This window comes from Schistocerca cancellata, chromosome 6 (assembly GCF_023864275.1).
Source record: "Schistocerca cancellata isolate TAMUIC-IGC-003103 chromosome 6, iqSchCanc2.1, whole genome shotgun sequence".
NCBI classification, from domain to species: domain Eukaryota; kingdom Metazoa; phylum Arthropoda; class Insecta; order Orthoptera; family Acrididae; genus Schistocerca; species Schistocerca cancellata.
The window spans coordinates 318,437,658-318,455,700 of NC_064631.1; the positions used below are offsets into that span (position 1 = coordinate 318,437,658).

The 18,043-nt window shown below is 36.9% G+C and overlaps 1 protein-coding gene across 1 annotated transcript in view; it reads right to left on the reverse strand.

Annotated features, from left to right (window-relative positions):
• LOC126191349 (lysosomal acid glucosylceramidase-like) overlaps positions 1–18,043 on the reverse strand; it is a 195,643-nt gene that overhangs the window by 70,754 nt on the left and 106,846 nt on the right. The gene's annotated exons all lie outside the window — the stretch shown is intronic.

Sequence of the window (18,043 nt, forward strand, 5' to 3'; positions counted from 1 at the left end):
ACAAATTACTCAACATTTCTCAATATTATCCAACTGTTACAACTTTGTTGTTAGTCACTTTGTTGCCATAAGAATGAAAGGAGACTATGCAATAATAAGTGGGTTATGAATATGAGTGCAGTGTCAGTTCAGGAAGAGCATATAAACTCATTGTAAAAGCTCTTTTAAGAGACATGATACTTAACACATGTTACTCCTTAGCTTTCTGCCACAGCCAAAGCAGTTGAAATTAAAGGCTATCAAGAGATAAGGTGACAAACAGTAAAGGCTATCAAAAGCTAAAGCTAACAACTATTAACACTTATAAAATGTTTAACCTTTAGTTATACTTCTAGAGCTAACCCTTTCAGAACTGAATTTTTTTCTGTAAGAAGGAGCACTTTGTAATGCTGTAATGCCTTTTACTTGAACTTTTTAATGATTTTAGAAGCATAGTGCAGTTAAATGTGAATTCTTTTTACACACACAATACATATAAAATTCACCATGTTTTTAGTTAAGAATAAAATATATCAGGGATTTTGTTCATAATGTTTCACAATCTTTGGCTGATCAATAGTAACATTTTTTTTTCCTGCACCAGCATTCAACTTTGTCAGTTTCATACAATAAAAATTCTAACCTAGGACACATACTTTGTTGTAAACCTTCTTTACCATTGTTATGTCATCTCTACTGCAAATTTGTTCTAAAAATCCTCTTTCCTTCTTCAGTGCCTCTAATCTGGAATTAGGAAAGAATTGGAAAATGGGTGACTCTGACAGTTCCAGCAGCATTAATGTTTTCTTGTTTCATTGCTAAGAAAAGCTTGTATGAAAAAAACAATGAACAAAACGTCTCATTTTTTACTTTCACTCTCTGGCCTATCCGTAAAAACTACTGTTGGTCCTTACTTAAATTCCTTCAACAAACATTCCTGAGATTCAGTTGGTGCTCCCTGCAAAAGAATAGCCGGCTGGAGTGGCCGAGCAGTTCTAGGCGCTACAGTGTGGAACCGCACGACCGTTCCGGTCCTAGGTTCGAATCCTGCCTCGGGCATGGAGGTGTGTGATGTTCTTAGGTTAGTTAGGTTTAAGTAGTTCTAAGTTCTAGGAGACTGATGACCTCAGAATTTGAGCCCCATAGTGCTCAGAGCCATTTGAACCATTTGCTAAAGATTAAAATTATAAGCTTGTTCATTATTACCATATGGCATGTACAATTTGATACCTCATAGAGTTGTCCTGTCTTCACATACTGTTTTACCTCAATAGGAAAGGGAAACTGTCTGGGTTGATTGCAGAAAACTTAAGGAGGGACACTGTCACAAGTAGTAAAATACCAGTGGTCACAGGTGTCAGAGGGATGCCTTTTTTTAGGATAGGGAAGGGGGAAAGAAAACGAGTTTTAAGAGAGATTGGCAGACACACTCAGTTTGAGAAAACAGATGAACAGGAGTCAGATTTTAGCATACAGCCTCAATTTAAGCAATGTTTAACAGAAAGTAACCAGAAACTGCCAGTTCATCTTCGCCAAAGCAGTTATAATCCCATTAGGATGCAGTATCAGTTATCTTAATTACACTAGAACATTCCGGGACTCAGAAATAAAGTTGATGAACTACTCATTTGTATTGATGAAATGAATTCATCTAACCAAATTGACATCTGCCTCTCTGAAAATCAAGTGACTACTGGTATAGATATGATAGACATTTCAGGATTTAAGCTAGCTTCTTACTTCTGCAGAGTAGATATGGATGGAGGAGGAGTTGCCACATTTATTAAAAACTGCCATAAATTCAAGAACATTGACATTAATAAATTCTGTTTAGAGCAGCATATAGAAGCATGTGCAACAGATGTATAGTTCCATAACGGATCCTAAATAATAGTAACTATTTACCGAGCACCTTCAGGAAATTATAATCTATTCATAAATCATCTAGAAGCTCTTTTGGGTTATTTAACAGGAAGAAACAAAGAAATTTTAATTGCTGGTGACTTTAATACAGATTTTCTAATGCAATCTTCCAGTAAACATTTACTGCAGTTAGTAATGTTGTCTTTCTATCTAACTCACATTGTAAACTTTCCAACTAGGATCACTAAATCCTCAAGGACAGCCATTGATAACATTTTTATAGACAAATCAAAGGAACAAAATTGCATGTGGTGTCCCACAAGGATCCATCTTAGGGCCATTGCTTTTTCTTGTATACATTAATGATCTCTCATCAGTTACACTGCCAGAAGCAGAGTTTGTTTTGTTTGCAGATGACCCAAGTATTGCAATAAATAGTATGTCAAGTGTAGTTCTAGAAAGATCTGCTAATGACATTTTCATGGATATTAATAAATGGTTTAAAACCAACTCATTGACATTAAACTTCGAAAAGACTCACTACATGCAATTCAGAACCTGTAAGAGGTTTCCAACCAGCATATGCATCAAGTATGAAGAAGAGCAGATAGAAGAGGTTGACAGTCTTAAATACTTGGGATTACAACTTGATAATAAATTCAGTTGGGAGGACCACACCACAGAACTGCAGAAATGCCTTAACAAATCTGTATTTGCAATTCGAGTGTTAGCAGACATAGGCAACATAAAAATGAAAAAGCTTGCATACTTTGCCTACTTTCATTCCATAATGTCATATGGTATAATATGTTGGGGTAACTCTTGAAGTCAAACAAAAGTTTTCAGAGTCCAAAAGTGTGTAATACGTATTACCTGTGGAGTAAATTCACAGACGTCCTGTAGAAACCTCTTCAAAGAAATGGGTATACTGACTACTGCCTCTCAGTATATTTACTCCTTAATGAAATTTGTCCTAAATAAAATATCTCATTTTCCAACAAACTTTTCAGTTCATACATACAATACCAGGAACAAAAATTATCTGCACAAGGACTTAAAAGCACTTACTTTAGTTCAAAAAGGGGTCCACTACTCAGGAACACTCACCTTCAATAATCTGCCAGCAAACATAAAAAATTTAGTTACAAATAAAGATCAGTTTAAAAGGAGCCTGAAAGACTTACTAGTGGCCAACTCCTTCTACTCCATTGACGAATTTTTTAATAGAAACAAATGATGTATTGTATATACTCATACTATTAGTATTGTTATTTCAGCTTAAAAAGAATTTTAAAAAATTGACACATTCCACATCCATGAGGACCTCCTCAGCATAGATCTATGGATTGAAAAACTAATCTAATCTAATCCGATCTGCTCTGTACCTGGGATCAGCGTCCCATCAACTGCTAACTCTTCTTCTACAGGTAACTGTATATATCGGTTACACAGGATAGAGTATATAGGCCAAAGCTTTGTAAAACTTGTCTTTATTGTCAGCTACTGTAGCCATCTTGTTTTTGAGGTGCAGATTTGTTCTCAGTTGGAAAAATCTTTCTCTGCCCTGCAGCCAGGCGACTAGCGCGAGTTTTGGTGTTCTCGTAAAGATAAGTTATTTTAGATTATAAAACATATAGATTAGTACTGATTACGTGGTAAATAAGTGTATTAGTGTGCCGTTTAAGTGTACCATTAAAGGTTTCATTTTTCTTTACGTAATATAGCAGAAAACGCGAAAAGACCGTACAGTCGTATTTTCTGTTTACGTTCTGCTGCAGCAAATCTAAAGAATTTCGTTTAGTTGTTCCTTGCTCTCTCCAGCAATTTAACTTAGCGTACCTCTTCATTATTTAACTAGCATTTCCGGAAAGTAGCGTAAAGTTTAACTTGTTGTTTAAGAAACTTTGCACTTTTGTTTTTGTATACACGCAGTTGCATATAGGCCAAATTTGTGTAACCATATTTTCGTGTTTATCTGTAATTTAACTGACTTATTCTTAATAAACTATTACGTTTATCATGAGTGAAAAGTGCTTGATTTGCCGTAGAATTGTTAGGTCGGGGCTTTGGTGTGATGGGTGCTGTAGTTTTTTCCATGTGGGTGACTGTAGTGGCGTGGGAATAGGGGAAGTAAATGAGAGTCATCAGTGGTTTTGTAGGATTTGTAGTAGAGATAGGAAGATACTGGAACAGGAGGGGAAAATTGCCGCCCTTCAGGCTGAGTTAGACAAGGCCAGGGGAGATCTTGACAGGTTAAGGAGGGAGAAGGGAAAAGAGAGGTGGGAAGTGGCAACAGGCAACAGGAGGAACAGGCCTAGAACTTTGTCTGACAGCTTTATGGTGAATGTGGAAAATAGATTTGACCTGTTGCTCCAGTTAGAAGCTGGTGAGCCTCAAGCAGTTGCAGGTGTAGACAGGGCACAACAAACTTTCAGCAGCAAATTGAAAAGTAAGAATGTAGGGAAATCAGTAAAGAGAAAGAAAGTGTTGTTGTTAGGTAGATCCCATGGAAGGGGTGTTGGCCAACTTTTGCAGGATGAACTAGGATCAGAATACCAGGTCACCAATTTTTTTAAACCTAGTGCTGGTCTGGAGCAGGTGACAGAGGATTTAGGATCACTTTGCAAAGATTTCACTAAGGAAGACACCGTGGTTATAGTGGGTGGGGCAGGTAACAGTATTGACAGAGATCCTAGGTACAGTATAGAGTGTGACCTGGCGAAGATTGCATCAGCATTGAAACATACTAGTGTTGAGTTTGTATCTGTTCTTGGGCGCCATGACCGACATCATTTGAACTCTTCTGTCAAGAGAGTTAATTTGGAGCTGGAACGGCTGCTCATGTCGGGTGCGGGGTCACACATTGGTGTGGTTCATGTTGATTCTCTCAGTAGGTGGGATTATACTAGGCATGGCCTTCACCTCAACAGGAAGGGGAAGGGTAAATTGGCTGGGGAAATAGCAGGAAAGTTAAAGGGGGGAGACACTGTCATGAGTGGTAAAATACCAGTGGTTATAGAATTCAGAAAAGACCCTTTTTTAGGGTAGGGAGGACAGAAAGAAAGCAAATTTTAAGAGAGGTTGGAACTGAGACAAACCTTCAGTTTGAGAAAGAAATCAAAAAACATAATTCCACCTTATTACATCAGCATAAACAGCCATTGGCTAAGAATTTTCAACTGTCAGCAGATATTTTAACTCCACCCAATTTTAACTCAGTCAATGTGAAATGTCAGCTATCTTTATTGCATCAAAATATTTGAGGACTGAGAAATAAAATTAATGAATTAACTACCTGCATAGATGAATTAGAGTCTTAAAACCCAGCTGACATAATCTGCCTCTCTGAACATCATGTGACCACTGGTATAGAACTTTTAAGTGTTACAGGGTTTAGGTTAGCATCTCACTTTTGTAAATCAGAAATGGAGGAAGGAGGAGTTGCCACATTTATCAGGAACTGTCATAAATTTAAGAACATAGACATTCATAAATTTTGCCTAGAACAGCATATGGAAGCATGTGCAACAGAATTAGATTTTCACAAAAAATCTTTCATAGTATTAAGTGTATATCGAGCACCTGCAGGTAACTTTAATCTGTTTGTAAACCACCTTGAAGCTGTACTGGCCCATTTAACAACCAAAAACAAAGAAATAGTGGTTGCTGGTGATTTAAATGTAGATTTCCTTAAAGACTCTCCCAATAAGAACTTATTTGAGTTAGTAACACTATCATTCAACTTAATTCCCACAATAAAGTTCCCCACTAGGATAGCGACTTGCTCACAAACAGCCATTGATAATATCTTTATAGAAAAGTCCAATGAACAAAATTATATTACAAAACCAATAGTCAATGGCCTCTCAGACCATGACATGCAGTTCCTTCTGTTAAATGTTAATACTGAACAGGATATAAAATCTGTCAAATCTGAGCTCAAGAGGGTAATCAGTAAGCCAAAAATTGATTATTTTAGGACACTCCTCAGAGACATTCACTGGACTGATGTTTACAGTGCTCATGGCATGAATGAAAAATATAACATTTTTGCTAATAAAGTGCTTACCTTATTCGAACACTGCTTTCCCCCAAAACTTACCAAGGTTAGAGCAAAGTCTACAAAGAAGCCATGGATTACTCGATGAATAGGAGTATCTTGTAAAACAAAAAGAAAACTGTTTCTGTCAATCCGAAACATTTCCAATGTTGATGCTATAGCACATTATAAGAAATACTGCAAAATATTAAAGACTGTAATACGGATGTCAAAGCAAATATATTACAAGGAAAAGATAGTCATATCAGATAACAAAATAAAGACAATATGGGATATAGTGAAGGAGGAGACCGGTAGAACCAGACATGAAGAGGAACAAATAGCATTAAGAGTAAATGATACATTGGTGACAGATGTGTATAGTGTTGCAGAACTTTTTAACAAACATTTTATAACTGTTACTGAAAAGATGGGGTTGTCAGGTTCGGTAGATGCTGCTATGGATTACCTTAGACCAGACATTTCAAGTAACTTCCATAATATGAATTTGACCCTCACTACCCCAACAGAAATAATGTCCATCATAAAATCTTTAAAATCAAAAACATCTAGTGGGTATGATGAAATATCAACAAAGTTAATTAAAGAATGTGATTCTGAGCTAAGTAACATATTAAGCTATCTGTGTAACCAGTCGTTTATCAGTGGAATATTTCCTGAATGGCTGAAATATGCTGAAGTTAGGCCACTGTTTAAGAAGGGAGATAAAGAAATAGCATCAAATTTCCGTCCAATTTCACTGCTGCCAGCATTCTCAAAAATTTTCGAAAAAGTAATGTACAGTCGTCTTTATAACCATCTTATCTCAAATAACATACTGTCAAAGTCACAGTTTGGATTTCTAAAAGGTTCTGATATTGAGAAGGCTATCTACACTTACGGTGAAAATGTGCTTAATTCATTAGACAAAAAATTGCAGGCAACTGGTATATTTTGTGATCTGTCAAAGGCATTTGACTGTCTAAATCACAATATCCTTTTAAGTAAACTAGAATATTATAGCATAACAGGAAATGCTGCAAAATGGTTCAAATCTTATATCTCTGGCAGGAAACAAAGGGTGTTATTAGGAAAGAGACATGTATCAAGCTATCAGGCATCATCCAACTGGGAACTAATTACATGTGGGGTCCCACAAGGTTCCATTTTGGGGCCCTTACTTTTTCTTGTGTATATCAATGACCTTTCATCAGTAACATTACCAGATGCCAAGTTTGTTTTGTTTGCCGATGATACAAACATTGCAATAAATAGCAAATCAAGTGTAGTCTTAGAAAGATCAGCCAATAAAATATTTGTGGACATTAATCACTGGTTCCTAGCCAATTCTTTGTCACTAAACTTTGAAAAAACACACTACATGCAGTTCAGAACTTGTAAGGGGTGTCCCAAGAGTATATGTCTAACATACGATGACAAGAAGATAGAAGAAGTGGACAGTGTTAAATTCTTGGGATTACAGCTTGATAATAAATTCAACTGGGAGGAGCACACCACAGAACTGCTGAAGCGTCTTAACAAATCTCTGTTTGCAATGCGAATTTTGTCAGACATAGGGGATATAAAAATGAAAAAGCTGGCATACTATGCTTACTTTCATTCCATAATGTCATATGGGATTATTTTTTGGGGTAATTCATCAAGCCAAGCTAAAGTTTTCCGGGCACAAAAACGTGCAGTAAGAATTATATGTGGTGTGAACTCAAGAACATCCTGCAGAAGCCTGTTTAGGGAACTAGGGATACTAACTACAGCTTCCCAATATATTTATTCCTTAATGAAATTTGTCATTAAAAATATATCACTTTTTCAAACCAACAGCTCAATTCATGGAATCAATACTAGAAATAAGAATAATCTTCACAAGGATTTAAAGTCACTTAGTCTTGTACAAAAAGGTGTGCATTATTCAGGAACACACATTTTCAATAACTTGCCAGCAGCCATAAAAAGCTTAACAACCAATGAAATTCAGTTTAAGAGAAGCCTAAAGGATTTATTGGTGGCCAACTCCTTCTACCCCATTGATGAATTTCTTAGTAAAACCAAATGATTTGTATATAAGTACAACATAACTTCTGCACAATTTCAGTGCAGTAATGTGTTCACTGAAAATTTGTGTGTGTGTGTGTGTGTGTGTGTGTGTGTGTGTGTAAGTATAATCTAACTTCTGCACCATTTCAGTGCAGTAATGTGTTTATTGTAAATAAGTATTATAGTAGTTGTATTACATGTTTATTACCTTATAAATAAATAAAAAACTTTTTTATTTTAAATTCAGTGCATTAGTATTTGTAAAATGACTCTTAGTGTTCATTAAAAATGACGATCATTCCACTTGACTTGGGACCTGTGGAATGGTACATTAGCTTATTTGTTTTAGTTGTAAATATTTGTCATGTATTGTTGTTTTTCTGACATGTTCCACATCCTGGAGGACCTCCTCACTACGGATCAATTGGAATGAAAGTAAATCTAATCTAAAAATCTAATCTATCTGTGGCAGTAGGGTACTAATGCATACTAGAACCTCTACAGAATGATGTATGACATGATTATTCACGAACTGTTTTATTGCATAGAGTAAATTTATGGAGCTTCCATATCATTACAGCATCAAGAATATAATGTTAGTCTCTGCTCTTTCTCCCACAAAGATCCTCCTCCTGGGACATCAGAGAGGCTTTGACCTCTTGAAGCTCTTGATGTTCCCACATTGCCCCCGCAGGGAGTGTGGACCTCTGTGGCTTGCGTTCACTGTGAGTAATGGGCAAGTTAATTGTTTCTCATTGAAGCATGTGTCAGATGTCTGCCATAGAATGGTGGTGAGCTCATCTGAGGCCTGTGCCATGAGGAGCTACATTGGTGAATGGCAGTTGATACAGGCAACTGATGTGGCCATAATGTGATTTGGAGGTGACATCCGGTACAGGTGATAGTGATGGTAGCTCTGTGAGTGGCTGACTGTGTTGCTAGCATCAGGGGAGAGGTTTTGGGTGTCAGTATAGTCTGTTCACCTGTGATGGAACTGGGTGGTCCAATGTCTGTGAAGGGTGTCATGTGGTTCTCCTGTAGAGCCACACAGGTTTGAGCCTCGCAAGTGACACTGTTATTGGTGCACCACACACAAGTACATTGACAGTTTGTTTGCTACAGGACAACACTTTGCTAGACCCTGTGTATGGTGGCTGGCGGCTGGACATTGATGTCATCACATACCATTATGAACTCATATTGGTAAAGATCCTGACGAACAACGACATTGTCTGCATGTTTGGTGACAGTGGCAGCATGTACATGTTCTCAATATATGTACAAATTCAATCCACTAATTTCAGCAGGTCAGTGTGTACTGTGTCAAACATAGGTTGTGTAAAATCCACAAAGAGCAATAGGGTTTTGTTGTACAGGATCTTGGCAAATGACATATGGATGTCAGCTTTGTATGCTGACCGAATGCCCCCAAGGCAGTTCCTCAGACCAGGGCTGACTGTGGCACATCATATCACATTTGGGGTCACCAATGTGGAAGTAGTGTAGAAAGGCATACTAGAGCCACTACTGAATAATGTATGACATGGTTATAAGTTAATCATTTTATTGCACAGAGAAAATTTTCAGAGCCTCTACACTGCTGCAGCATCAAGAATGCACTGCTAGTCTCTCCTTTTTCTTCTCCAAAGATCCTCTCTTTGAGATCTCAGGGAGATTTCAACCTCCCAAAGCTCTCAGTGTTCCCACATATCTAACAAAAGTTGCATTTCCAATGCCATTTCTCAATACATTCGAACTCTCTGAAATTTTAGACTTCCCATTATCATATGAAGTCCAAACAATGTTTTGAGTTCTACTGATATAGATTTCTTTGAAAATGCTCATCTTTCCACGTTGGAATGTCTCTGGCAGCTCAGACGAGAATGCCATTCTGGTCCGAGCTGCTCAAGATGGTAGTCATTTGTGCATGAGGTGTGCTTACTTGTGTGAATGAATGTTGTATGTTTTCTTTTCTGAAGAAGGCTCTGGCAAAAAGCTAATGTGTCTTTTCATTGTGCCTGCCTGCAACTCAACATCTCATCTTTATGGTGAGTAGCAATCTATCTTTTCCTTGTATTATATTTATTACAACCTTTCGTTTCCATTGTTTAATTTTTGTGTGTCAATTTTTTAAAAATTTTTTTTGGGAACTAAAGGAAATTATCAGAACCACAATTTCAAGCAGTGACCCAAGTAAAGAAAGAGAAGATTTGCAAGTGAAGGGAACTATAAACATACGATTGATAAATCACATTTCTGGAATTGGTATCCAGGTTAATTACTCTCCTGCAGGGAGTGCCTAATATTCTATCAGCCATGATAAGATGGTGATGGAGTGACAACACTAATGGTCTCTGTTACTTGTTCTAGTCACCAAAGAACATTGCAACTCTAGCAATTTACACACAACCATTGATATTTATGCGTATAAAAATTATGCTGACATGGACCATCGTTTCCAGGTGGTTTTGTAATGACACACTAGTGCTTGACTGTTTTTCAACCTCAAATTGCGTACTAACTGTAGTGGCACCTCACAACATCTCTATGGAAACTGAATAGCTGGTGCAATGTTACAGTTGATCACTGTGGTGTCACTACCAAGAGGAGTGACTGTGATGGAAACACTTCAAAACCTAGCTTATAAGTTGGCAGAGGACAAGTCTGAGTTTGTTGTAAATTGATCTGTGAACTGTGTGGTAACTGGACTACTGGTTTGGCTCAGGTGCTAATATCACAGACTATGTTTGGCATAGCTGGAACTTTGATTCAGGGGACTGGACATTGCTTTGGAAACAGATGTAAATTAGCTTGCACTGTTTCTGAGAAGCATTCTGTACATATTTTTCATTGTAGATAATACAATGTGTAGCTTGCTTTTATAAATGTGGTGATGATTGAGGACATATAATGCATGCAAAACAGACTTCAGACATTTTTGTAATTAGCTGAGAATGTGAGTTTTCAAGAGGAAAGCAATTACAAAAGCTTCTAATCCAAAATACTCAGTCAGGAGCTAATACCACCTGTGTGTATAGTCTTTCCATTATTTAATGAACAATATAAAAAGTGGGATGCTTACCGCTGATGACTGCACTGGTCTTTGCAAAACAGAAAGACAAATGGCTCTGTTCTTGTCAGATATGTACCGTATCACATAATACAAGAATTAGCAAATCAGTGATACCAGTGGAACTTGAACTGTCTACAGTATTTTCTATATTACAACAACATTTGGCTACAAAGAAACATATTATTGCAGCCACAATAGAATTTTGGCAGTGAAAAAATGACCACAACCAACAGTATGCAGACTGGGCCATCTCCCTACAGGGATTAATTTGGAATTGCATTTTTAATGCATAATTGCATAACTATGTAAACACTCTAATCAGGGATGTAATAGTGCATCTTATTTCTGACTTGGAAGTGATGAACCATGCACTGAGGAAATCAAATCTGTCTCTAACAGAAGTAATGCAAACAGCTTAAGCCTGTGAACTACTCGTACAGCCCAGATTTTGTGTATGATGTAAGATGTTGCAGCCAGCTCTCCATTCATGTAGGATGCCACACTATCTCTGGCAGGGCACCCATCTGCTCCGTGGCTCAGATGACCTTGTAAACAACCATGCATGACATTGTTTTACTTGCCACACATCCAATGACTCCCTGTCAGTGCACAACATGCCACAGTTGTTGCAAAAAGTGACAGCTGCAAGATTAATGCAGATACGTCTCAACCAATGAAATTAAATCTTCTGAGTGATGAACCTCTGGAAGTACCAATGTCTCATGACACAGTCCCACAAATGTACTTTGATGTGCTCATTGACCAATACCATATGAGGTTACTTACGAACACTGGTGCTTCTGTGTCCTTGCCATACTAATCTACTAATTTAAGTTTAGGGGTGCAGATGAGACAGATATTTTGACCTGTGGACATCATCAGGTGCCCTTTCTAGGAAAATTTCCAGTTTTATTCACTTAAAACCAAGTTACTTGGCCAGTAAATTTTCTAGCAGTAGCGACCCCACAGTGACAGTGTTTTTGCAGTAATCTCTTTCCATGCTTAATAATTTACAGTTCATGAAACAGTGCATGAGATGCACTCCAAAGGGCCTTGTTCTCATTAAAGATTCTGCGTGTGAGAAATGCTAAAATTTTCTCTCCTGGATTAGGGAAGATAATTTACTCTTAAACCAATGTGTGCCCAACACTTCTTCAAAGGTTACCTGGTGCCCTGGACTGTGGAGAAAGCAGAACTAAATAGACTCACTGATAAATATATAACACCAATTCCCCTAGTCACTTCATTAGTAATAATATACAAACCCAATGCTACTTTAACACTTTATGGCAATTTCAAAGTGATGACAGATGCACTAACTAATATGGAAACTTATCCTCCACCACCCCTGACGGACTCTCTGTAAAATCAGTCCACACACCTCACTTAGTAAAATCAACACTGCAGAGGTATACTTTCAAATTCCTTTGGTAACATCATCACATGCTTACCTAGTGCCAGTACTACAAATGGCCCTTACCATTATGATTGGTTACCTCTCAAAATCACTTCAGTCTCTGGCATATTGAGGTTATGGACCAATTACTACATGGTATATAATACCTTAGTGATGTCTTCATTACAAGTGTGGCTCCAGAGGACCACCATCACATTCTTGAGCTTTTGTTCTAGAGATTGGCAAAAAAAGGACTCAAATGTACACTGCACAAAAGTTCTTTCCTGCAACTATCCTTGATTTATTCGTGGTTGAAATCTACTGCAAATGGATGTTCATCAATCAAGAAATATGTTGTGGTCACCACACATTTTGAAATTATATCTAACACTACACCTAACACCCTCTGTCATTTTCTAGCAACTTACAGGGCCAGCTCGACTGATGGCAGGAGACTGGTGAAGTGGCTTCAAAACCATCCATCATTGCACCCTCTTGGCCAGGCTGCACCCACTAATGGCACATGTTGTTCCTGTGGCCTCTCCTTTCTCAGGAATTGCCCCAGTGTGTGCCTGCTAGTTTGCGAGTTCAGATGTCATCCAAACTACATTGGTTGAACTGTTATGGCGCTGGTTATGGGTTGTAACTGAAGCAACAACTTCACTAATGACCTGTCACCTTGATGTTATTCATGAACACTTTTATCTTATTGAAGATTTGCGTCACCTTCTTGTGTTTTCTTGATGCAGTCAACCTACTGTGCAATGTCATGAATTATCCCATGAGACTTTGTCTCCAACTACAGAGAGTAGATGGCTGTAAGAGAGCTTACATCTACACCAACTCACTCTGAAATGATGTAATTGCCTTTATAGAGAACTGTTCTGTATTTCATTGTTGCCATATTTAATGTCCACAAAATTAGGTCTTATTACTTATTACTCAGAATTTCCTCTAATTGCCTCTGCACAAATAGTGGATATTATCTACAAGCTAACTATCTAAACATTTCTACATGAAAGTCTTTCATCTGATTGCTGAGAAGAGGAGCAACAACCTGTTACAATGCAGCGTTACTGTGCCTATGAACAATAACATAAGTAACTCTACCTCACTCAAAGTAGGTATACTTTCTGACTGGTGCAATGCCAATAGCCTGTCTATGAACATAAATAAAACACAGGAATTAAACATTTCTTATAACAATAGAATCACCTTAGATACAGTTCCTGTAAAGTGTCTTGGCATTGTTTTGCAAAATAATTTAAGATGGCAGGCACATGTGAATTATTTAACACCAAAAATTTCTAAAGGAATATTTATGCTCAGAAAATTACAAGCAACATTAGATGAGAAAATTTTTCTTTCTGTGTATTATAGTTATATTCACTCTCATTTGACGTATGGGACAATCTTGTGGGGAAATAATTGCTACTCAAAATGCTTATTTACAGCCCAGAAAAAAGCTGTCAGACTGATATGTACAGTACCACCTAGAACTCACTGTAGAGAATTATTTATTAAACTTAGTATTATGACCTTGCCATGTATATACATATTTCAATGTCTCATTAAAAAGAACTTGTCTAGTTTTGATCTGAATTCTGATGTAGATTGTAGATTGTAGATTGTATTTTATTGGTCCTGTTGTCTACATAGCAGCTTATGCATAAGACATTGGACAAGTCAAGTTATAAATATACAGGCTGAAAGTAATTTCAAGGCATACATATTTAAGCTTACAATAATACACTTTACACACAAGTATTTATATAACACATTTCATAAATTTAAATATTCTTCAATGGAATAAAAGCAGTGATGCTGTAAATATGACTTTAGAGATTTTCCAAATGTATTGACCTCAGTGATAGCTTTTATGTTTTCAGGAAGTTTGTTGTAAAGCTTAACTCCCATGTGAAAAGTACCTTTTTGGCACAGTGTTGTGCTGATTTGAGTCATATGTAAGTTCCTGTTTTGTCTGGTAAAGTGCTCATGTATATCACAGTTTTTTTGTAGCCTCTGGTCCTTGCCTATTACATTTAATTTAAAGAACAAAAGGGTTTCCATAATGTATACACACGGTAATGGGGGAATACCAGATTTCTTAAACAGGGGTTTACAGGAGTCTCTAGGCTTGCACCCAAACAAGATTCTAATGGCCCTTTTTTGTAGTTTAAAAGTGCTATTAGCTATTTTAGAGTTTCCCCAGAAGGTGACCCCATATCTAAGACGAGAATGAAAGTATGCATGATATGCATTCAATACTGTTTTCTCACTACAGCATGATTTTAATGAACAAAGAAGATAACATGTTTTGCTCAGTTCTGCATTGAGACATTCAATATGCTTATTCCATCTGATGTTACTCTGCAGCCAAAGTCCTAAGAATTTGGTTTCAGTACTGTTACCAACTGGTTCGTCATTGATAGAGACTGATGGGATAAACATGTCCTTGTTAGGAACATTGTGGAATTTTAGAGCAACGGTTTTCTTACTGTTTATTACAAGCTGATTACTCTGTGCCCAGCTGCTAAGTTGTTTCGTTACCGTGTTTACTGTCTGCTGTAACTGTTCATCGTCATCTCCTTTTAGTAGAATCGTGGTGTCATCTGCAAATATGATTGATTTGTGTGCATCAATATTTAAGCTTAGATCATTTATGTACAGAAGAAACAGAAGGGGTCCCAATACGGATCCTTGGGGTACACCACATTTTATTTGTTTATAGTCAGATAAGTGATTAGATACAGTTTTTAGTTCAATATTTGTGTGCTTGACGCACACTGCCTGCATATGATTTGTCAGGAAGGAACTGATCCACTTGTTGGACAGATCTCGAATACCATATCTTTCTAGCTTTGATAGCAGAATTTTATGGTCCACCATGTCAAAAGCTTTTGACAAGTCAATAAAGACTCCTATTGTTTCCTGTTTTTTGTCCATCAGGTTTAGGATGGAATTGATGCACTCATAGACAGCAGTTGTCGTTGACCTCTTATTTCTGAATCCATGTTGTTCATTACATAGGATGCTGTTTTTATTTATAAATTTCATAAGTTTCTCATACATAACTTTTTCCAGTACTTTAGAGATGCAGGAGGAAATTGTGATGGGTCTGTAGTTATTTACATTGTCTTTATCCCCTTTTTTATATACAGGAATAACTTTTGATGTTTTTAACACATCAGGAAAAGTGCCTGCCTGAAGTGAGCAGTCGCATAAATGTGTGAGTACTTCAATTAGGTTTGATGCGCTCTTCTTTAACATTGTTGCAGGTATACCATCAATACCTGCCGATTTGGAATTTTTTAGTCCTTTTATTGCTTTAGCTACTTCATCTTGTGAAACAGAACTGATGTACATTGATCCTCTACATGTACTTATTTTATATTCATTTGCCTGGATGCTCTTAAAGTTTGATTGTAACATATTTTCAGCAACACCTGTGAAAAAGTTGTTAAATGTGTTAGCTACTTCTAAGGGGTTTGTTACTTTTTTATTTTTATGTGATAGTGTTATATTTTTCCAAGGTTGTCTGTATTCTCCACATTCTTTTTTTATAACACTCCACATAGCCTTTGATTTATTAGCTGAATTATAAATGATTTCATCATTATGCATTATTTTTGCTGCTTTTATTACTTTTCTTAATATTTTGGAGTATTTTTTATAGTATGCGCGTACTACAGGTGAGGAATTTTTTGAGTTACATATTTCATGAAGTAGTCTTTTCTTCTGGCATGAAACCCTTATTCCCTTTGTGATCCAGTTGTTTGTTCTAGAGTTTCCCTGTATGGTTAATGTTTTCAGTGGGAATGCAAGTTCAAAGAAATGGGTTAATGTATCAATGAAAGTGTCGAATTTTTCATTTATATCGTTCATTTTGTACACTCCTAGCCATTTTTCTTTCTGTAATAAGTTGTTTAAGTAGTTCACATTATGCTGATTATAGCTTCGATATGCTGTTCTAAAAGGCATGTTGTTAATAATACTGCCTTGTACTTTTATGCTTAATATTTGAGCAAGATGATCACTAAAACCTGCATTGAAAATTTTTAGTGAGGTGTTGTGTAAACTCTTCTTTACTAGAAACTGATCAAGAGCTGTTTGACAAGTTTCTGATACTCGGGTAGCTGCTTTTACTTCAGCCTTTAAATTGTAGGACGTTGCAAGGTTCAAAATGGTCTCCCTATTTCCACTATTCGTGAGGAAGTCAATATTGAAGTCACCACAGATTATCAATTCACAATCCATTTTATTTACTTTATTTAGCAATGACTCCATTTTGTTTAAGAAAAGTTCAAAATTCCCGGATGGTGATCGGTAAACTGTAGCAATAACCAGGTTGAACCGAGTAATTTTTATAGCTGCAATTTCATAATCCTTTTCGACATTTGCCCTAGTTAAGTCAGGTAGTGTAATAAAATCTACGTTATCCTTTGTGTAAATTGCTACCCCACCCTGTTTGCTGTTTTTCCTGCAGTAGTAAGCAGCCAAGACAAATTTGTTTATTTTCGTATTCTGGATTAATTCTGGTTTAAGCCAGTGCTCTGAAATGCATAACACTGAGATATCATTAAGTTCATGTGTTAATAGAACGTTAATTTCATCGATCTTATTACGCAGGGATTGCACATTATGGTGATAAATTTTTAGTTCGGGCGTATTCACGATTTGGTAATTGGGAATCATATTTACAGCATCACATACCTCTAGTTTAAATTAGGAACATCAGCAGCGTTGTATTTTCGTTCTTCTGTACATAGTTATAACACATGACACCGTAATGTTGTAAGAAAAGACCACTGCTCATATACCAAAACTCTAAACAGCTTCAAACACACATCTGTAAAGCTATTTAATAAACTACCAGAGTCAGTTAAGAGTCTGGAGCTGAAAAAATTTAAGATATTTGTAAGAACTTTATTAATTCAAAATTGCTTTTATACAATGGAAGATTTCTGTGAGCATAATTTCTAACATAGATTAATTATTTGTGTATTTATTGTCATTGTTGTTTGTACATTTATTGACATTGCTTTTACAAGCTTTACATCCCTGTAAATGTTTTGTTTTTTGGCAATAAAAATCAATCAATCATCAAGTGTTCCTCACATCATTAGTGTCAACTAGTGTTGAGTGTTGTGTTGTCTCCAAAAGGTAGCTGCTGAGTGTTGTAGGCAAACAAATGGATGAATGTGATTCAGAAATAGGCTCCTGTATAATCTTCCAAAGGCAGATAATGGCAGATGCATGAAGGACCAAATTTTGTTCAACATTCACATCATCAACACAAAAATACCTCCACCATCAGGCTGAACAGTGTCCTGTCATCAAAAACACAATGCATTTGGTTTTCACTGTGCTCGTACCCTTCCATCAATGTATCCAAATGTGCACAAGAACTCGTGAGTCTGGATACGCTTTTCACATGCTTTGAGCATCCATTTGCAGAGTTTCTGTGTCATGTCAATCTCTGTACCTTGTGAGGAGTGGTCAGTAGAGATAAACTTTCTTGCCTAAGGAATTTACTTTTGAGACTAGACCAATGACCATGCTGTTTGGTCCCCCCCCCCCCCAAATCAACCAACCAACCTTTGAGACTGGTGGTTTTCCTGAACCCAAGGTACTGGTA